The sequence below is a fragment of the Erinaceus europaeus genome, chromosome X, assembly GCF_950295315.1.
Source record: "Erinaceus europaeus chromosome X, mEriEur2.1, whole genome shotgun sequence".
Classification (NCBI taxonomy): Eukaryota; Metazoa; Chordata; class Mammalia; order Eulipotyphla; family Erinaceidae; genus Erinaceus; species Erinaceus europaeus.
This window is the reverse complement of record NC_080185.1, coordinates 5646180-5668591: the sequence shown is the minus strand read 5'-3', so window position 1 is coordinate 5668591 and position 22412 is coordinate 5646180. Positions and strand designations below refer to the sequence as shown.

The 22412-nt window shown below is 42.0% G+C and overlaps 1 long non-coding RNA gene across 2 annotated transcripts in view; it reads left to right on the top strand.

The window, feature by feature from the left end:
- LOC132535930 (uncharacterized) overlaps positions 1–22412 on the top strand; it is an 81244-nt gene that overhangs the window by 42172 nt on the left and 16660 nt on the right. The window contains exons 3-5 of one of the 2 annotated variants that reach the window (XR_009547646.1): positions 2552–2631; positions 11583–11751; positions 12148–12254. This is a non-coding gene — a long non-coding RNA (uncharacterized LOC132535930). The remainder of the gene's footprint in view (positions 1–2551; positions 2632–11582; positions 11752–12147; positions 12255–22412) is intronic. The other variant, XR_009547647.1, reaches the window with a different exon arrangement.

Below are 22412 nucleotides of genomic sequence, written 5' to 3'. Positions count from 1 at the left end.
CTTCTTCTTCACTCATTAAGCTTTCCCCCAGCAGATGGGCACCAGGGGTTTGAACCTGGGTCTTTGAGCTCTGTAATGTGTGTGCTTAATTAGGTGTGCCATGGCCTGTCCTCTTGGGGTAGTTTCTCTTATGGTCTTTGAGCTTTGCACTCAATGACTCTGTGATCAGAACTCCAGTTCAAATCCTGAGGTGGTCAGAGAGTGAGAATCTTGGTGTCTGAGCAGCCCACAGGAGGCAGAAGGGAAGTGTGGGAATTTCTGAACCAGCAATAATTAATTAGGTGAAGGGTGAACAGGCCTTTGTGATCTTTCTAGAATCCAAGTCTCCTTGAATTTAAGGTGGCCTTGTTATTGTTGGAAGTCTGCCCAGTGGTTTACGACTCCTTGCTAATCCACCTGAAAAAGTCCCTCTGCAGGGTTGAGGACTATTTAGCTATGTGCAATGTGATTAACTTACTCTGGACTGGAACTATCTCCTCTCCCAAATTGGGCTTTGTAGAGATAGTATCTTTGCTCATTTATCAACTCTCAGGTGGTGTCAATCTCAGTGTTGGGCTGGGGAAGGCAACAAAATGGTTCTGCGAAAGAAAGAAAGAAAGAAAGAAAGAAAGAAAGAAAGAAAGAAAGAAAGAAAGAAAGGAAAAAAGAAAGAGAAAAGAGTCTCATGCCTGAGCCCCAAGGTCCCAGGTTCAGTACCCAGCATTACCATAAGCCATGGCTTACCAGAGCTGGTAAATAAATAAATAAATATTAGTTAATTAAGAAAAGAAGCTCAATGACTGAGGTCCTAGGTTCCATCCCCAACATCACCATAAACCAGAGGTGAGCAGTGCCCTGTTAAAAAAAAAAGGGAAAAAAAGAAATAAGAGAGTCTCAGTGGATGGTAGAGGTGAAAATGTTTTTTTATTTTTCTTTCTTTATTATTAGATAGAGACAGAGAGAAATTGAGAGGGGAAGAGGACTTAGAGAAGGAGAGAGATAGAGAGACACCTTTAACCCTGCTTCATCACTTATGAAGTTTTGCCCCTGCAGGTGGGGACCAGGGGTTTGAATCTGGGTACTTGCACACCATGTGTACACTCAACCATGTGCCCAGAGGTTAAAATATTTTAAGACTTCCCCAGAGCTCTGCCCCACTAAGGAAAGAGAGAGACAGGCTGGGAGTATGGATCAACCTGTCAATGGCCATGTTCAGCGGGGAAGCAATTACAGAAGCCAGACCTTCCACCTTCTGCACCCCATAATGACCCTGAGTCCATATTCCCAAAGGGATAATGAATAGGAAAGCTATCAGGGGGAGGGGATGGGATATGGAGTTCTGGTGGTGGGAATTGTGTGGAATTGTACCCCTCTTATCCTGTGTTTTTTGTCAGTGTTTCCATTTTATAAATAAAAATTTTAAAAAAGAACTCACAAACTCACTGCACAGATTAGCCAATCATCCTTCCCAGCTGAGTGGGAGGGGGGATCAGACTTGGGGATACTTGCCTGGTGTTGGTGTGCAAACCGAGTCTGGGGTCAGTGTACTGTGAGAGTATTAGGTCAGAACTCAGGCTCATGGTCTGACATGGAGCCAATGAGACTAGAGAGAAGCAGGACAAAAAGCTAAGTGCTTCAGGGAGCCAGCAGAGCAATGCATGGAGAATCTTGAAGGAAAGGAATTTCCTGAGTCCAGAGGAATTTCCTGAATGAGAATGCAGGGGCTACTAATGATTTCTCCTCTTCCTCCTCCTCCTCCTCCTCCTCCTCCTCTTCCTCCTCCTCTTCTTTCTCTTCCTTCTCCCTCTGCTCCTCCTCCAACCCCTCCTCCTCCCCTTCTGTGTGCCTGCTGTTGTTGGTCTAGCATATGAACTGAAGCTATTTAGGAAGCAGCTTACAGGGTAGAAGCAGAGCAAACCAAAAGAGAGGGTCTGTCCTTATATCAGAGCTGGCAAACTCCGGGGCCAGGCAAAGGAGTCTGGGCCAGTTCCAACGAGACTGCTCAGTGGCCTTGGTGAACAGCAGAGGAAGGCCATGATTGGACACTCTGGTACTGAATTTTCTAGGCCAGTCTATCTGGGCTATGGTGTCTAGTTTAGTGGAGCATTAGTCTAGTTGTTGCTGTGAAGGTATCTTGTCAGATGTGATTGACATTTATGTCAATTGGACTATAAGGCGAGCCAACTGCTCTGAAGTTAATTGCAGATTTTAAGATCAAAGATTGAGGTTCTCTTCCCCCTAAAAGACAGGACTTTGGCTTCAGTCCTGTAACATAGAGAGCCCTGCCTGAATTTCCAGACTCTCTGCCTGACCTGGTCTGGCCCACAGATCTGCACTTAGGACTGCATCATCAGTTCTTAGCTGAATCATTCGCTCTTTGTCCAGTGCCATGGATTTCAGACTTGCCAGCCCCTACAATTGCAAGATCCAGTCCCTAAAAATACACCTTTCTGTTTGTGTAGAAGTCTGCATATGTGTCATAAATGATTGCATATGTCAACATCTGTACACACACACACACACACACACACACACACACACACACACTATCTTTTGTTTTCTGCCTCTCTAGGAAGCTCTTGTTGGAATAGACCCTGAAGTTGGCAATGTAACTTGGCACAGGGGCGGATGCAGGACTGTACAGCGTCTGGAGTGAGTTGTCTGTGCTTCTGAAATTTATATGTTAAGGACCAGAAAAACAGCTCACCTGGATAGTGCACTGCTTTGGCATGTGTGCAACCCAGGTTCCAAGCTGGCTTCTAGCACATTGGAGGAAATTTCAGGGCTGTGGTCCCTTTTTCTCTCTGTGTCTCTGTTTCTGTCTCTTCTCTCTCTGAAAAAGTTAGCCTGAAGCCATGAAGCTTTAGTAATGACCAGGAGCATTGTCTATCTAATGAATTAATTTAATGAGAGAGAGACTATAGCATAATATTCCACCATGTGTGGTGCCTGGGATCGAATCTGATATCTCATACATGTAAGGAATGTGTTCTCCCTCTGAACTAGTCCCCCAACCACTGTTTACAAAAAAAAAAAAAAAAAAAAAAAGAAGCACAACCTCATTGAAGAGGGAATGAATGGAGATATCAGAGATAAGTTCAAACAAACAAAATAAAGACACCCTGTGGCTTCTTACATGAACGTTTTCAGTCACTCAGGGAGTATGGAGTCTCTGCCCTGTCTCCTGAATGAGTTTCTGATACGCTGTGGAGGTTGATTGGCATGGCCTCTGTGGATTCAGACTGTAAGAGGATCCAGAGCCAGAATGGAAGGCCTTCAGCTTCCTATCGGAAGGAAGGTGTCTTCTCCCTCACCCCACCCTCCAACACAGGAGCATCCTCTCCTTGGAAGCAAGGATGAGATAGAGAGGGTTGAGATTTCCATCCGATCAGTCATGGACTCCAGAAGGATCTGAGGGTTCTCCTGCACAGACTTAACAGAGCAAGTGTTGTCACAATGCCGGCTTCCCTTTGCTCTGGCTCCTCATTATACAGAAGAGAGAGAACCCAAGAGGAAGCACCCCTTCCCCAGGCTCACAGCTATATGGTGGCACAGCCAGATCTAGCATTCAAAGCTCCAGACAATATAAGCAGGAGAATCGAGGAGGGAAGGGAGAGATTGTTTGATAAAGGGAATACTGGATTCCCATTGTACTTTCTCTGGTGGGTCATTTGGTGAGTAATTGCCCCAACGTTAGAAAGCATTCAGTTTCTCTCAGCTGAATAGAAAGGAAAGAAGATAGAAGAGGTTGAAAAGTAAAGTGAAATAAATAGAAAACGGATTTGTAAGTGCCCTCGCTGATAAATCACAAAATTGAAAAAAGATCAGAAGAAATAGGTTTCATTGAAGAGCAAATTAGCTTTACTGTGGACTCCTGGGGTGGCCAGCAAGCTTCTGCCCTCTGTCCAGCCACCTGCCCACCTTGGCCAGAATGTCTGCCCTTCTAACAATAAAGACACACATACACTTGCTATGACATCAGCTTTTTCTATTCCTGCCGTATTTGTTAAGGAATCTGGAGAATTCCTACCACTGCACCAAATAGCACATGTGTGTTTTCTTTAATATATATTTTAATTAGTGATTTACAAGATTATAAGATAATAGGGGTATCGGTCCACACCACTCCCACCACCAAAGTTCTGTGTCCCCAGCCACCTCTAGTTGTACCCACCATAGTTCTCCCAAGGTTAAAGATGTGGGCTGACCATATATGTATTTTTTATCAAGTTCAGCACATAGGGCTCCTTCCATTCTATTTCCAACAAAGCTGTAAATTATTGAAAATGGTGTCCATGGAGTTGGATTAGGAGAGCAGAGTACATCACTTGCATGTTTTTTTATTTTTTAATTTTTTTTATTTAAGAAAGGAGACATTAACAAAACCGTAGGATAGGAGGGGTACAACTCCTCACAATTCCTGCCACCCAATCCCATCCCCTCCCTGATAGCTTTCCCATTCTCTATCCCTCTGGGAGCATGGACCCAGGGTCATTGTGGGTTGCAGAAGGTGGAAGGTCTGGCTTCTGTAATTGCTTCCCCACTGAACATGGGTGTTGACTGGTTGGTCCATACTCCCAGTCTGCCTCTCTCTTTCCCTAGTCGGGTGAGTCTCTGGGGAAGCGGAGCTCCAGGACATATTGGTGGGTTCTTCAGTCCAGGGAAGCCTGGCTGGCATCCTGATGGCATCTGGAACCTGGTGGCTAAAAAGAGAGTTAATGTACAAAGCCACACAAATTGTTGAGCAATCATGGACCCAAAGGTTGGAATAGTGGAGAGGAAGTTTTTTTTGGGGGGTACTCACTGCAAACTCTAGTGTACTTCTGCTTTCAGGTACATATATTAGTTGTTTCCGTAGTGTAGTGGTTATCACGTCCGCCTCACACTTGCATGTTTGAGGTCCCAGGTTTGATCCCTAGCACTACTCCTGATAGAGCACTGTACTCTGATTTTTTTTTATCTTGCCACATCAATGATTAATTAGAAAGAAGAAGCTAAAAATGTTAACATCTTGTCATCACATTAGCATCAAGGTGTATTACCTTTTCCTGCCTGTATTTTTCATGCAAGGTTTGTCACTGTGAACAAGACAGTTTGTCACTGTAAAAAAGACATCAGTGAAAGTGTTTGCATTTATATGGCAGGAGAGAGCCTGCATTTGACTTTCCTTGAAAGAGTGGGTGACCTAGCACACTTTCCTAGCTTTAATTGCTACTTTTGTTTGTGGAATAACATTTCATAATAAACTGTCATGTTTGGGAAAGAGCATTCTGCAAATAACACATTTCATTATCAATATGGCGTGTTCAACTGCATTTTCCACAGAATCCCTGTGCTCCTTGCAAAGAGGCATCCTCAAGGAAAAAGCATCTTTCCTACCTGTGAAGAGGACATTAACCTCTGTTCAGCCCCTTCTCTGTTTGGAGCACAACACAGCTTTGATCTGCTCCTCACAGAACCTTCTGTTTCTGGCACTCACAGACCTGCAGATAGCATTTGCAAAGAACATGGAGTCCTGGCCAACGAGCACCTCTGTGGTGGGGAAAGTAGTTAGCACAATTTTCCCTGTATGACTTTCTTTCTACTTTTGCTCTACTACGGTAGTCAAAACTATTCTGGTAGGACTGTCTTATTCTCTGAAGGGAAATTGGAACATGAGGAAGACAAGTCCTGCAATGAGTGCAGCCTAGAATGTTCCTACCTGTGACTACAGAATGCGAGCTCAGACCTACAGGGATGCAGAGGTTAGTTACACAGACTCTTGTGCTGAATATGGGCCTAAGGTCAAATTGACGGGGTTTACAGTTAACAATATTTATATACTTTCACCATATTTGGGAGCTACTTTCTTCCCTGATTCAACTTTCTAGTCCGATTTCCAACTCTGACACCATCTCCCCAGACAATACCTTTAGCCCACCTGCATGTTAGTTGTTGGGCTCAGACAAAAATTAGTAAAGTCATGGGCCCTTTGGAATATGCCTAAAATAGATCTACTGGCCTTTTCCAAAATGGAGACCCGCAAATCTCATCTGCTATAGCCTTACATTTAGATTCCTGATTATTAAACAAGATACGTTATATCTATTCTGCTTTATATCGTCATGCTTTTTCAGACACCAAGTTGCAGATGCTAACTTGATGCCAACCTGACTTCCCAGGAATGGGCAGACAACCTCACCAATGTATCCTGAAACCCTGCCTCCCCATTGCCCTGTCCCACTAAAAAGATAGAAATAGGCTGGGAATATTGTTCAACCTGCCAATGCCCATGTCCAGTGGAGAAGCGATTACAGAAGCCAGACCCCCAGCAGGGGTCCGATCTGGTTTAAACCTGGGCTATTTGTCCTCTGATCTTGCCTGGCTTTCCTTAGCCATTTATCTTCCCTTCTTAGCCAGATGAGTCTGGGGTTACGGGAGGGGGGGTGGTGGAGGGAAGAAGTAGATGAAAGCAAAAGGGAACTTCAGTGTTAGATGCACTTAAGTCAGCCTCCACCACCCTCTCTATCTCTTTTTAATCAGCTGAGGAGGGCTGGTATTAAAAAAAGAATCTTTCCCCTCCCCTCATCTAGAATTTGCCATCCCAAGTGCCCCACAATTATTACTTCCTGCATTTGAGATGAAAGAGACCCTAAGTCTCCCACAGCCTCTATGTGTCAGCTGATAGCAAGAGAGCTAAGTTGGAACTTTTGAACACTGACAAAAACAGAGACAGAGAAAAGGGCTTTTGCTTTAAGGAATTGGATTAAAAAAAAATCTAACCAGTTTATACCTTAGCTTTAGTGATTCATCTCACCTGTTTGGGAAACACAAGACTCAATTCTGGTGGGACTGCAGTAGAAACAACTGCTCCTGGTCCCCTAGTCTGTCCCTTCCTTTGGGAATCTCTGGGACAGGGATTATATGTCCTTTGAGGTTTTATGAAGAAAGTGAAAGACTGAATTTTTCTTACTTTTTAAAAAAGATCCTTAGTTCTTCAGATACCAGGAATATCTGCCCCTATATTCCTCTGAAGGCCAAACATAGGAGTGGAAATCAGAGTTTTAGACATTATTTTGAGGATGCTGACACATTTAGTGCTGGGAGTGAGGGGCATTGGAGAAAAATATTTCTTTAAAAGAAGGATGAACAATTATATTTCAGGTTATAGGTTATTTTAAAGTGGGAGTGGGTGTATTTGTTGCTGTGTGTACCTTGGGCTTTTGTAATGCAAATGTTAAAAGACAGAGTTTTTTTTCTTATTATTTTGTCTCTCCCACCCCTTGTCCTTGAGTGTTCTTGCTCTTAACGTTATTTGTAATTTAGTTTGCGACTCATTAAAAAAATGTTCCTCATTTTACAGTTCAAAAAGTAGACTTCCTATTTTAGTTATATTCCAAAGGGCCCATGACTTTACTAGTTTTTTTTTTTTTTTCCTGAGCCTGAGCCTGACATCTGATATGCATGTAGGCCCAAGTTATTGCCTGGGGAGATGATAACATGGCTAGAAAAAGGACCGGAAAGCTGGATTAGGGAAGAGAGTAGCTCCCAAATATGGGAAAGCTGTATAAATATTGTTGAATGTAAACCCCATTAGAAAAAAAAAACTAGTATAGTTATGGGCCCTTTGGAATATAGCTAAAGTAGGCCTACTAACTATCTACAAAACGGAGACCCCCAACTCTTCATCTGCAATATTTTAGGTTGCCTTTCGGTTCATGATTAGTCAACAATTTGTTTGGCTTTATATGCTAACTCTTCTTTCAACCACCAGGCTCCAGATGCTACCATGATGCCAACTGGACTTCCCTGGGCAGATGACCCCACCAATGTGTCCTGGAGCCCCATTTCCCCAGAGCCCCACCCCACTAGGGAGAGAGACAAGCTAGGAGTATTAATGCCCATGTTCAGCAGGGAAGCAATTCCAGAAGCCAGACCTTCCACTTTCTTCATCCCACAATGTCCCTTGGCCCATACTCCCAGAGAGATAAAGAATAGGAAAGCTATCAGGGGATGGGATGGGATATGGAGTTCTGGTGATGGGAAATGTATGGTGTTTTATGCCTCTTATCTTATGGTTTTTGTCATTTTTTCCTTTTTTATTTATTAGATAGAGACAGCCAGAAATGGAGAGGTAAGGGCGTGACAAAGAGGGAGAGAGACAGAGAGACACCTGCAGCCCTGCTTCACTACTAGTGAAGCTTTCCCCTTGCAGGTGGGATCAGGGGCTCGAACCTGGGTCCTTGAGTACTGTAACATGTGCGCTCATCCAGGTGCACCACAACCTGGCCCGAGTGTTTTCTTTTTATAAATATATAAATTTTTTTTTTAAAAAATAGACTATTCCAGCTTGGTTCTGAGCACTCCCCCCACATAATTTTATTTCTTTTCCTTTTTATATATTTTTCTCTTTTTTCATATAACAGCTGATGGGGGCAAGTGAGTGCTTTCTATCCACATATTCAAACATTTGATGAAGCAGATTTGAGCCTTCAGTTCTGTCTTCTCTGGCATTGGTGGTCTCCCTTTTGGAATTCTAAAAGTAAGACATCATCACGTAGAGTTATAGAAAGTTACCAAAAGAAAGAGATCCGTCATGTCCTTAGATGAAAGTTCCGAATCGCAAGGTCCTGTGTGTCCTTCCAGAAACCTTTTCTTTTTTAGATAGAGAGCAAGAGACCACATCACAGAAGCTTCCTTCAATGTGGTAGGAGCCGAGCTCGAACCTAGGTCCTGCACATGGGAAAGCAGTGCACTATTCAAGTGAGCTGTTATATTGAGCTGGCCCTTCCAGAAGACATCTCAGCATAGATAAACATACCTGTATTCATTGATGCATGCATGTACTATCTTGAACAGTGCTGGTTGGAGCATGCTATATGCTTCATTGAGGATCAACCTCCATGTAGACCTTGCCATGCTCTCTAGGGAAGCAGGCACCATCCTGCTGAGCAACTCCCTCTGAGACTGCCCACTCAGAACAGGGCTGTGGGAAAGACTCAGGTTTTTTTGACTGTTTTAAATTTGGAGTATGAGTGGTTAAATATAAATATATTTGTTGATATATGGGTAAGTTATTTCAGTTTTCTGCAAAACACTTTCACCCCCAGCTTAGGTGCTCTTCTGCCATTGTGTACCAGGGCCTAAAACAGACACACACATACACATATACACACAGAGAGTCCTTTACTTTGATGCAATACACAAAACCTAGTTCAAGTTCTGCTTTGTGTTTCTCCATCTGTATTTATTTATTTGTTTGTTTATTTTTACTTCTGTACATGAGGGAGACCATCCCATATTCACCCTTCTCTTTCTGGCTAATCTCACTTCACATGATTTCTTCAAGCTCCATCCAAGACGAAGCTGTGAAACCTCAGAGTTTTGATCTGTTTTCTGTAGAAAGCAGTAAACAGGACAGGGGTACATAGCATAATGGTTATGCAAAGAGACTCTTATTCCTGAGGCTCCAAAGTCCAGATTCAATCCCCTGCACCACCATAAACCAGAGCTGAGCAGTGCTCTGGTTAAAAAAAAAAAAAAAGCAGTAAAAAAAGGCTGATTTCTTTCTTTCTTTCTTTTAATTTGTAAACACAGTGTTTATTCACTACCATCAGTTTTATTTTCCTTTTCCCTGCTGCTTGGGGACATTGCCCAGTGTGCATTCTGGCACTTGATAGGCTCCAGTGGTTTCCAGAGGCTGCAGAAAAATCAACATCAGCATGATTGGATTTCTTTCCCAATTGCCACGTGTCTGCCTGAGCCACTAGCCACTCTCAAGGTGGCTCCCCATGTAGTGCTCAGATCTAGTTGCCACTTGGTGACAATTTCTTTTTTCTTCTTTATTAAATTTGTTTCTTCTGCAGCGTCAGCCTGCAGTTACTGGTCTGGCTTCATGACTGGGAAGTTCTTGCTTATCTGGATGCACTCAGACCACACTAGTGTTCATTCTTCCCTAATCTATGTCTACTCCCTCAGACTCTGACCCTAGCTCACCCTTCATTGAGCAGTCACCATCTTTCAATGTTGTGGCCAGTGCAATGTCTTTCCCAAACAGTTGCTAAGGCATAGAGATGTCAGACACTGCCCAAAATCATACAGATAGCAGGTGGAAGAATTAGAATTTGAGCCCAAAGTGGAGCACTCATTTACTTACTTACTTAATTTGAGATAGGAGAGGAGAGAAAGAAGTAGAGCATCACTCTGTTACATGTGCTGCCAGGGATTGAACTCGGGACCTCATGCTTGAAAGTCCAGAATTTTACCCACTATATCACTTGCTGAACCTTGGGAAGCTGCCTTCTTAAGGAATGCATGTACTTTCTCCCTCTACAAACGTTTCTTGGCTAAAAGTCAACAATCAGCAGTTTTACCCTTTTATTTAAAAAATATTTATAAAATGGAAATACTGAGAAAACTATAGGATAAGAGGGGTGCATTTCTACACAGTGCCCACCATCAGAGCTCCATATCACCTCCAGTCACCTCCCTTGATAGCTTCCTTATTCTTTTAAAAAATTATTTTTATTTATTTATTTTTATTTTTATTTTATTTATTTTCTGTTGTAGCGGTCAGGTGTCGGGCTGCACCTCGGAGAAGAGAGAGGAAGTCCAGAGCAAGGGGGTACACAAATCTTTATTATAGGATGGGGGGTGGCTCAGGCCACGTGGAGTCAGCCGACAATGGCCGTCTCCACTACCTGACCATGGGTCGAGAGAAGGGCGCGAGATCTGAGAGAGGGGGAGCTGAGAGCCCAGAGAGAGGGGGGTGAGGGGGCTTTTTATTGGGTGACAACCAGGGGTGATGTGTGGGGCCAGGATTGGTTGAAGGGGGCACTGCTAGGATTTCGCAGGGCGTGGTAAAACCTGGGGGCAGAGACTGCATCAGAATAATTCCTCAGCAACAATTTTCTCTTTTTGTTGCCCTTGTTTTTATTGTTGTGTAGTTATTATTGTTGTTGTTATTGATGTCATCGTTGTTAGATAGGACAGAGAGAAATGGAGAGAGGAGGGGGAGAGAAAGATAGACACTTGCAGACCTGCTTCATCACCTGTGAAGTGACTCCCCTGCAAGTGGGGAGCTGGAGGCTCGAACTGCTCCTTATTCTTTTTTTCCCTTTATTGGGGGATTAATGTTTTATAGTTGACAGTAAATACAATAGTTTGTACGTGCATAACATTTCTCAGTTTTCCACACAACAATACAACCCCCACTAGATCCTCTGCCATCCTGTTCCAGGACCTGTATCCCCCACTCCCACCCCAGAGTCATTTGCTTTGGTGCAGTACACCAACTCCAGTCCAGGTTCTTTAGCAGCTTTATCCTTTATGTGAGCCTGGGAGTTGATCAGGACAAGTCCCAGTAACCACTCCCACTGTGTTGCCTGCCAGGCTCTGGACAATAGGGTGGTAGTGAGTTCTCTCCTGCTGGAACTGCATTTTCTTCAAAGCTAAGCCATGGCAGGAATCTTGGGTGGGAAGATGTTTCCTGCTTCTAATTCAAGTTGGAAGGAATTCCCACATGAGGAAGCCCTGCAGCCCTTCCTGTGTAATGCTGAAGTTATAAAGACCTCAGGCACAGGCAGCAACTACTGAACATTTTTCTTTTAATTATTCTTCACCAGAGGTGCAGACTAACAACCCAAACGTTGACCCCAAACACCAATATGTACAAGGAGGAAAGCAGTCTTTTGTTGTCCAGATCCGTTCTCTTGACAATGCCGCCTGCGGTGTGAGTGCTGCCTCTGTGAATTCAGACTTGACTGAATTGAGACATCTAAGAGGAAGTGCATGGTAACTAGGAGATACTTTCAATCCCATTTTTCTCCTTTGGGTGGCCTCCAATCTGGATTCTACAACTGTTTTCCTTTCATACTTTGGGAAGCCAGAGTCAGTTTGTGGCCGTGACCCACTCACAGAGCCCACCATCTCTGAAACCTCTCAGTATCCAAAAGCAAGGTCATTCCTGATGTCTTGCAATTGCCTTTTATTTTTTCATTGTCTGGTAGAAATTGAATGGTTAGAAGAGCATTTATTTATTTCTGTACATCAGGCTTTATTTTATGTGAAATACTTGGTAGGGGTGGGGGAGCCTAAAACTCTGGAACATGAAAGACCAAACCAATAGCAATTGTCCTGGAATTAAAGAACTTTCTCAGTACTAATATCTAGTTGGTCTGTTTCTTACAGTTCTAATCCAATTCATCTCAGCAAATATTTGTTGAAATCCTGATGAGAAAAAGCTAAAGAATGAGTAGGATCTGGCTATCATTCACCAGGAGTTCAGAGTCTAATAGGTAAGTCAACATGTACATTGCTAATTTTAATACAAAAAGAGCAATAATAAAGATGTATAAAGAAATTTAAAGAAAGTGTTGTGAGAATATTGACAGAGTGAAAAAAATGAAATTTAGTCAGTGAATCTGGAAACTTTATTTATTTTTTTAATTTTTTACCAGGAGCACTGCTAAGCTCTGATTTGTGGTGGTATAGGGGATTGAATCTGGGGCTTTGGAGTCTCAGGTATTAGATTCTCTTTGCATAACTGTTATGCTCCCTACCCCCACCCAAAATACTGTATTTGAAAGAAGTTTTGAATTTGTACTTAAAGACTGATGAGGTTGTTACAGCAACATATTGAGGTGGAAGATATATAGTTAAAGTGGAGGAACCCCATATTCTACAGGTATGAAAGCCCAGGTAGTGGTAGTCAGTGTGGTAGGTTGGAGAGCAGTATTTTGGAACTGGAGAGATGGATCCAGTCCAGTTTGTGAAGACTCTAATCAGAGCTTAAGCCAAAGGAAGTTTTGAATTACTACTCTTCCCAAATCATGAAGGAACGAATAGCTCCCCTATCATCACTGCCTCTGGTTTTTTCTCTGTGATCTCTTTATACAGACAGATGCCATTCCCTTAACATTCATCTTCATTTGATGAAAATTTTCTAAGTGAGAAATAATTGACTTTAAGAAACATGCCGCATGGGGTTGATTTAAATAGCTCCAACATATCAAGATGCATTGAATTTATTTCTATTCCCAATTGTGTATGTAACTATCTGTTCTTTGATTATGTTTTCTAAAAGTACAATCCAAGTTGATAAAACGGGACAGTGATTATTCATGATCTGGGTGGTATTGTATTTGAAATTGATAGTATTCTGTCACCAGTTCCACTCACTTTGAACTTATACCAGACCAGTTTTGAGTGTTCCATCAGGTTTCTTTCTTTCTTTTCTTTTTTTTTTTTTTTTTTTTACTATTTATTGTCTCTTTCTGACATTCCTTTTATTTTTATTTTTTGTTGATTTAATAATGATCAAGAAGATGATAGGACAAAAGGGGTACAATTCCATGCAATTCCCACCACTAGAGTTCTGTATTCCCTCCACTGCATTGGAAGCTTTCCTATTCTTTTTTTTTAATATTTATTTTATTTATTTATTCCCTTTTGTTGCCCTTGTTGTTTTATTGTTGTAGTTATTATTGTTGTTGTTGTTGGATAGGACAGAGAGAAATGGAGAGAGGAGGGGAAGACAGAGAGGAGGAGAGAAAGATAGACACCTGCAGACCTGCTTCACCACCTGTGAAGCGACTCCCCTGCAGGTGGGGAGCCGGGGTTTGAACCGGGATCCTTATGCCGGTCCTTGTGTTTTGCGCCACCTGCGCTTAACGTGCTGCGCTACAGCCCGACTCCCAGCTTTCCTATTCTTTATCCCTCTGGGAGTGTGGATCCAGGATCATTATGAGATGCAGAAGGTGGAAGATCTGGCTTCTTTAATTGCTTCCCCACTGGACATGGGTGTTGGCAGGTCAATCCATACTCCCAGCCTGTTTCTATCTTTCCCTAGTGGGGCAGGGATCTGGAGAGGTGGGGTTCCAGGACATATTGGTAAGGTCATCTGCCCAGGGAAGTCAGGTTGGCATCATGGTAGTATCTTCAACTTGGTAGCTGAAAAGCATTAAGATATAAAACAGAACAAATTGTTTCATAACCATGAATCTATAGGTAAGACTATAGCAGATGAGGTTTGAGGTCTTCATTACAGAAAAAGCTAGGAAGTCTATTTTAGGTTTATTCTAAGGGGCCCATGACTTTACTAATTTTTGCTTGATCCCAACAGCTCAGGTGGGCTAAAGGTATTGTCTGGTGAGATGGTGTCATAGTTGGAAATAGGACTGGATCTGGTAAGAAAGTAGCTCCCAAATATGGGAAAAGCATATAAATACTGTTAATTATAAACTCCATCAATTGGATCTGGGACCTATATTCAGCACAAGAGCCTTTGTAACCTCTGCATCCCTGTAGGTCTGAGCTCACATTCTGTGGTCATAGCTAGTAACATTCTAGGCTGCACTTATTTCTGGTCCCATCTTCCTCAAACAGCAGAGTATGTTGTCCTAGCCTCCCTTCGGAGAGTGGGGCAGTCCCTACCATTGTTGGTCCACATCTTTCTGGCATCCCTTGTAAGAGTATCAGATGGAATTAGATCAGAGTCTTCTCTCTCTAAGATAGGTTAACTTTTTTCTGTCCTCATTCACCATTCACCTTGTCATTCTAACATGAGCAAGAATTAGCTTGGTTTGGTATGGAGAATCCATATTCACTACTGTTTATCACTTGGGTTTCCCCTAGGTACTCATAAATGACTGCCTTAATAATTGTCCTCACAGCTTACCAGATATTGAAATTAAATTTATGAGTTTAATTCCAAGTTCCCTGGGGAATGCTTTCTGTAAAGAAAAATGGGAAAGGCAACTCCATGACTCACAACAACTCTCCCCTAGCAAACCAGTGTGATAAAGAAAAACATTTTCAGAAAAATGCATTTCAGTTTTGACCTTCCAAATTACTCTCATAAAAATTAGTAAGTAATGAGATTTTTCTGAAACACTAAAAGACATCTTGTGTCCTTTAAAACTATTTATTTATTGTACTCACACATATTTTAAGGGCTATAACAGATGCTTAGAAAATGTAAATCCACTAGTTTATAGCCTTTACTTTGTGTTGGCAACTGGTCTTGTCTATATTCAAATTGTTGCACACTTTAAAAATAGCCCAATAATGGCATTTTTAAAAAGGTTGTTTTGTAAGTACTATTGGTCAGACATATGCTAAAGTACTGTTTCAGGTTGCTGAAGCAACCTTCTTGCCAAAATTGTAGTGAACTCTTTACAATTCAATGATAATGCATTGACCTGAGACCCATGTCAACTCCTCCCTAAGTGAAGTTCAAATGCACTGTAGGTAGACCTAGGTGAGTCATAGGTCCTCTAGTTAAATGGTGGGATACTGTGAAAGGGATGGTTGTAGAGAATACTGAGCAATAAAAAGAGCTTTAGTCTAGTTTCCTGTAGTTGCCCAGTCAAAACTCTAGTTTCACCTGCTAGTAAAGCTGAGGGTGTATGGAACAACCAGCTGAAATCACTCAAGGCAGAGATGTGCTTGGTTTTTTTTCTCACTGAAGCAGTTTGGATCCAGAGAATGAGCAGTGTAAATAACTCTGTGGCAGTCTCTTTTCTCAATGTTTTGTTCAAAAGTAGTGACCCTTCTTTCCCTTTCTGAGCAAGGGCTTGGTCCCTTCCCAATGGCTTGGTCTAGAGGCAAATGAGTCTCAGGACACAATTTTTACTAATTGTTTGTTTGAAGTTGAGGGCAGGGGTAGATAGCATAATGGTTATGCAAAGAGTCTCTCATGCCTAAGGCTCCAAAGTCCCATGTTCAGTCCCTTGCTCTACCATAAGCCAGAGCTGATCAGTACTCTGGTTAAAAAATATATATATATATATATATAGTTGATTTACAATGCTATGTCATTTAGGAGTATGGCTTTCCACTTCTGTATGTGTACAAGATTCACTACAGCCATCACCAGAGTTCTGGTGCCATCAATCCAAAGACATGCCTCTATTTATCCCTACTTCTGCTCCTTCCAATATTTGAAGTTTTCACTGAGCTTAAGAGTCAGTTTTTGGAGCCAATTGGTGGCACACAATTGGTGGTTGAGCATACATATTACAATGTGCGAGGAATTGGGTTCAAACCCCTGGTCCCCATTTGCAGGAGGAAAGCTTTACAAGTGGTGAAGCAGGGCTGTAGGTCTCTCTCTCTCTCTCTCTCTCTCTCTCTCTCTCCCTCTCCCTCTCCCTCTATCTCTCCCTCTCTCTCTCCCCCCTCTTCTTTTTAATTTCTGGCAGTCTCTATCCAATAAATAAACATAATAAAAAATTTTTAAGTGTCAGTTTTGTTTTGTTTTTCAAGTTAGTTTGCTGTGGTTATTTATATTGTTCATATGAATGAAAAAATCTTGTGTCTTTCACTTTATGACTTACTTCATTTAGTGCGGGTTGTCGCTCTGGGTTCTCTGCTTTCTTGGCTACTGGCAGCAAAGGGTCAGAGGAGCCCCCTGGGAGCCCTGGGGTGACTCTGCATGTTGGGGGCAACGTATGCAGAGAGGAAGAAGACACGCCAGACTCAACCAGCTACGAAAGAGGCCTCAGAGGGGCATCTCGTTTTGTGGGGAAAAAAGGCAAGCAGATATACCCATTGCTGGGGGGGGGGGGGGCGGGGGAAGTTAAGGTAATCAATAACCCAAACACAGAGCAACACAATGCATAGTCACATTTTGACCTACAGACTATTTGATCATGAGTAAAAGGTTACCATACAGGGTTTGATCACAAGCTTCACAATGTATATTTTTCTGGAGGTAAGTTGCAGGCACTTAGGGTGTATGTGTTGGGGGGGAGGCAGCTGAGCAATCAGGATGTTTGCTGGCGGTTTTCAAGTTAGCCATACACAGTAATTCACGGCTTTTGTTTAAAAAGGGGGGAGGAGTGACATGTTTGGAAAAGTGCCCATGTCTAGAGGTCCAACCATTATAAATCCAGAGGTCAGGAGGGACCTGCCATATCTCAGTCCGGAGGGGGCAGGGTCTGAGGCCTACTTGCCCAGACTCTCATGGAAACAATGGCCTAGACTTCCCAGACAGTGGGCCCAGCCCCCAACAACTTAGCATCATCACTTCCTATTCCATCCATTTTGTTCCATATTTTCTAATGGTCAGTTACTATTCCATTGAGCACGCCATTGATTTTTAAAACTGAAATTAATTTATATTAATACTATTTCTATTCATGATTTAAAAATGGTTTATAAAATTATAAGATTACAAGGCTATATGTGCTTTAATTATCTATATTTCACACATGATTGGTAGTTGTCTTTCACCACTTACTTCACTTAAGGAATATCTACATCAGTTCCATTTATTTTGTCCTGAAGGATACATATTGTATTTTCAAACTGCAGAGTAAACTGCCATTGAGTATCACATAGCTTCTCTACTTAGTCATTCATCAATGGGCATTTAGGTTGTTTCCATATTTGGGCTACTTTGAATAGTGCATTTGTGATCATAGGCGTGCAGATAGTCTTTCAAACCAGTGTTTTCATGTTCTCTGGATAAAAGCCAAAGAGTGGTATTGCTGCATCATAAGGTATTTTTATTTTTATTTGTTGAAGGACTCTCCACACTGTTCTCCATAGTGGCAATACCAGTGTGTATTCTCACCGAAAGGGCACCAGAGTTCCTTTTTCTCCACATACTCAGCAGCACCTGTTTTCAATATTCTTTATGTTGGCCATTCTCACAGGAGTGAGGCAATAGCTTACTGTGGTATTAATTTGTATTTCACTAATAGTAAGCAATATTGAGCACTTTTTCATGTGTTTGTGGGTCATATCTGTATGCTCTCTTTGGAAAACCATCTATTTGGATCTTTCACCCACTTTTTTTTTTACTGTGGTGTTTGCATTATTGCTGTTGTAAGATTTCATTATATATTTTGAATATCATTTCCCCTGTTGAATATATGATGTACAAATTTCTTCTTCTAGTTACCAGCTTGCTTTTAAAAAAAAGTGGTAGTTTTATTTTTTTCAATGAGTAAAATCTTTTTAATTAACAGTAATTTTAGGACTTCTGGTCAGGATGGCAGTAGCCTAGCAGCCCTTGTTTTCTTTCACTGTCAACACCACAACAAAACATATAAAATTCATGGAAAAACTAGCATAGAGCTTAGGTGAACAAAAAACAAAAGAATAAAACATAGAAACCAGAGAGTGATAACAGAAAGATTCACAGCAACGGTAAAAATCTGCTCTCCATGGGGTTTCATATCACCTAGCTAGGACCTCGCTCCCACAGCCATCTGTCCTTCTGGACAATCGTCACTGTCAACTCTGGCTTATTTGACTCTGGCCACTTCTACTGCTGCCAATTGTAAAGACCACTTCTGCCATGGCCACCTGCTATGGGCCCAGCTGTATCTATAGCTGGTGCCCAGATCCTTGCACCCTGTTTAGCCTTTACCCAGTTAGCCCACACCCAGTTCAGTTACCCTGTCTAGCCTGCCTTGTTCTTGTCAGATCTTCTGCCTCTGAGGCTGCCTAGTGCCTAGTGGGTACTGTAACTTACCCCTAAACAGACTTCTGGCCTTTTTCCTCATGAAGAATCAAACCTAATCAAAGTAAATAATCAGCAGTGTTGAATCAAGACAGTAGCTTGAAGAAAACTCCAAATTCAATAGAGCTATATCAACCTGATGAAGATCTCAAAGCTATGACCCTAGGGATGCTCATTGAATTGAAACTAATTATAAAAGAAGGTTGCAGGGAGCTGGGAGGTAGCACAGTGGGTTAAGCGCACATGGCACAAAGTGCAAGGACTGGTGTAAGGATCCCGGTTCGAGCCCCCAGCTCCCCACCTGCAGGGGAGTCACTTCACAGGTGGTGAAGCAGGTCTGCAGGTGTCTATATTTCTCTCCTCCTATCTGTCTTCCCCTCCTCTCTCCATTTCTCTTTGTCCTATCCAACAACAATGACATTAATAACAACAACAATAATAACTACAACAATAAAATAAAACAACAAGGGCAATAAAAGGGAATAAATAGATAAATAAGTAAAAAGAAGGCTGCACAAATTTAAAGGAATAATGAATAAATTTTTAGAGTAACTTATAACAGCGAAGAGTACAGTTACTGAGCTTAAAAAAAATGTAAAACACCTGAAAAAATATAGATACCAAAGATCAAGGTAGAGACCAAGAAGATAAAACATGAAAAGCTACTTATTAAAAAAAGAAGAAGAAAGAAAAAATAAAAGGGAGCCCAAACAAAATAATATGAGAGAGCTATGGGGCAATATCAAGAGGAACAGCATTCATGTTATAGGGGCTCAAGAAGGAGAGGAGAGAGATAAAGGGATAGATCATATTTGAAAAATAAAAAATTCACACATTAAAGAAGGAGCTAGACTCCCTGATGCAGGAGACTTGGAGGGCTCGAAGAAAAATAAATCCAGGAGCTAGGTAGTGGTGCAAGCAGTTAAGCACACATAGTACTAAGTACAAGTATCCCAGTTCGAGCTCACAGCACCCCACCTGCAGAGGGGAATGTCTTGAGTGGTGAAGCAGGTATGCTGGTGTTTGTCTTTCTCCCTCTCTCGCTCCCCCTCCTCTCTCAATTTTTCCCAGTCCTGTTAAATAAAATAGAAAAAAAAAAAAACTGTTTGCCAGGAGCAATGGATTCATAATGCCAGAACTTAGCTTCAGCAATTACCCTGAAGGTGAAATAAAGAAAGAATAAAGAGGGGTGCAAGTACATTTTTCATCATGCTCAAGACGGTATCAAATATGAAATCACAAATTTTCATTTACTTTTCTTCCCCCAAAGCACTGCTCAGCTCTAGCTTATGTATGGTGGTGTGGGGGATTGGATCTGGAACTTCTGAGCCTCAGGCATGAGAAACTCTTTGCATAACCATTATGCTCTCTCCCACCACCACCACCACCACCACCACCAATTCACAAATCAAAGCCTTTAGTACTAGAACTGAATAAGAAATTGTTGAGTTGCAAACTTCTAACTCCTTATGTGATGACCAAAGGAAAGCCTATGTGTCATTTTCTCATGTTGGTATATGGTGTCTCATGACGCTTCTTGCTCCTCAGTCAAGGTAGAAGTTTGACTATAGGATGGTTTCACTCATATGTGGAATAGAGAGAACTGAAACATATGAACATGCAGAAAAAGAAGGAAAAGTAGAGGGAGAAGCAGAAACAGCAGCCAAACTATCTCTAATACTTTCTGAGAACTATGGCGGCTATCACTGGGGGGGGGGGGCTGGGATAGGGGGACTGAACTTCGATGGTGGATGCAATATGGAACTATACTCCTCTAATTTTATAATTCTGTAAATCAATATTAAATCACTAATAAAAATCAAACTTAATTTAACACACACACACACTGAATGAATGAATTCCAATCTATGCTCACCTAATCACATGCTAGTTAAAATAGCAGTGATCAGGGAGGTAATTACAAAATCAAATAGAGAAGATCAAAAGGTCACTTATAAAGGAGATCCCATAAGACTATAAATTGATTTCTCTACAGAAACTCTATTGGCTAGAAAGTACTGGCAGAATGTAATCGAAGTTTCAGATAGGAAAAAAAAATCCACAGGTGGGTAGGGCAGTAGTACAGCAGGTTAAGTGCACATGGTCCCAAGAGTAAAGACCGGGGAAAGGAACTGGGTTGGATGTCCTGGCTCCCCACCTGCAGGGGGGTCCCTTCACAGGTGGTGAAGCAGATCTGCAGGTGTCTTATCTTTCTCTCCCCCTCTTTGTCTCTCCTAGTCTCTCAATTTCTCTCTGTCCTGCCCTATAATAACAACAGCAATAACAACAACAATAAGAATGACAGCAAGAGTAACAACAGTAACAATAAAATGGAAAAAAAATGGCCTCCAGCAGCAGTGGATTTATAGTGCGGGCACCGAGCCCCAGCAATACGAAAAGAAAGAAAGAAAGAAAGAAAGAAACAAAGAAAGATAAGAGAAAAAAATTCACCCAAGAATAAGTTTTGTACTAGGTTATCAGATAGCTCTAAAAGAGACATAGGAGTCCAGCGGTAGTGCAGTGGGTTAAGCGCACATGGCGCAAAGCACAAGGACTGGCGCAAGGATCCCAAGCCCCGGCCCTCCACCTGCAGGGGGTTCGCTTCACAGGCGGTAAAACAGGTCTGCAGGTGGGATTTTTGTCTGAGCCCAACAACTAACATGCAGGTGGGCTAAATGTATTGTCTGGGGAGATGATGTCAGAGTTGGAAATAGGATAGAAAGTTGAGTCAGAAAAGAATGTGGCTCCCAAATATGGGGAACATATATAAATATTGTTAACTGTAAACCCCATCAATTTTATTGAGGCCCATATTTAGCACAGGAGCCTGTGTAACCTCTGCATCCCTGTAGGTCTGAGCTCACATTGTGTGGTCATAGCTAGGAACATTCTAGGCTGCACTCATTGCAGGACTCATCTTCTTTAAGTGGTAGAGTATGTTGACCCAACCTCCCTTTGGAGAATGGGGCAGTACTTACCACTGCTGATCCACATTGAGGGCAAAATCCTGTGTAGGCCCACAAGAGGGTCCACTATGTTGTTCCTGATGGAACTGACCAGTGACAGTGGAGAGAGGGATCTGTTAGAGGTCTAGGCCCATCATATCTATGTGGGAATCCCAGGGTTCCCTAACTAGGGCCCCAGATAGAGTCCACTAGTGACCAAAAGAACCATTATTAAAGTTTGCTCATCTCTTCTCCTTATCCAGCTTTTATAGTCCTTGCTTTGTCTGAAAAGGTTAGCCTTGGAGTTATTGAGGGAAGTGAAATAGGAAGTAGGTGAGGAGGGTATCTAGGTCTAAGTAGAAACTAATTGATTAAGTACTTTATGGTATCTTTTTTTTTTAGGTTTTTCTACTTGCCTGTTGCACTTCTTGAATCTCTTTATTGTGTACTTTTGCTTTAAGGTATATATTTTCCTCCAACTTATGGATACATGTGCACATGTGCCCTATCTCATGGGCCCTGGTCTATATCTAGGTGTTGTGGCTTGGTTAGGAATTGCACCACCTGAAAAATGAAATCAAGGAATCCTATGTGTTGAGGAATATTTGGATGAAATTCTAAGAATTCATTTCATGTTCAGTAATGTAGAGAATTCTGCTTTTGAGTCTGTCATGTAGTCTTTCTCTGGATGGACACAATGGCTGTCTTTTTCACAGTTTTCTGATATTTATTCTTCAAATTGTTTGGCTGGGTCCAGACCACCCTGCTGAAGAAGCTTCCAGGCATTACTTGCATGCTGGGTTCCTGCGGTAGGATTTCAGTCCTTTCTGCTAAGATAGCTGGAGCTTCTGTGGCTGAAGTGTGAAACAGTGAGGTATGTATGGCACAAACATGGAATGTTTTTATAGGCAAAGAGGAGCAAGTTCTGATGTTTAATCAAATCCAGAATCATTATGTAAATTTAATCACCTGACAACACACTAGTAATTTTATGATTTTTTTCATGTGACACTGCTTAGACACGAGTTGAGCTTGGAATT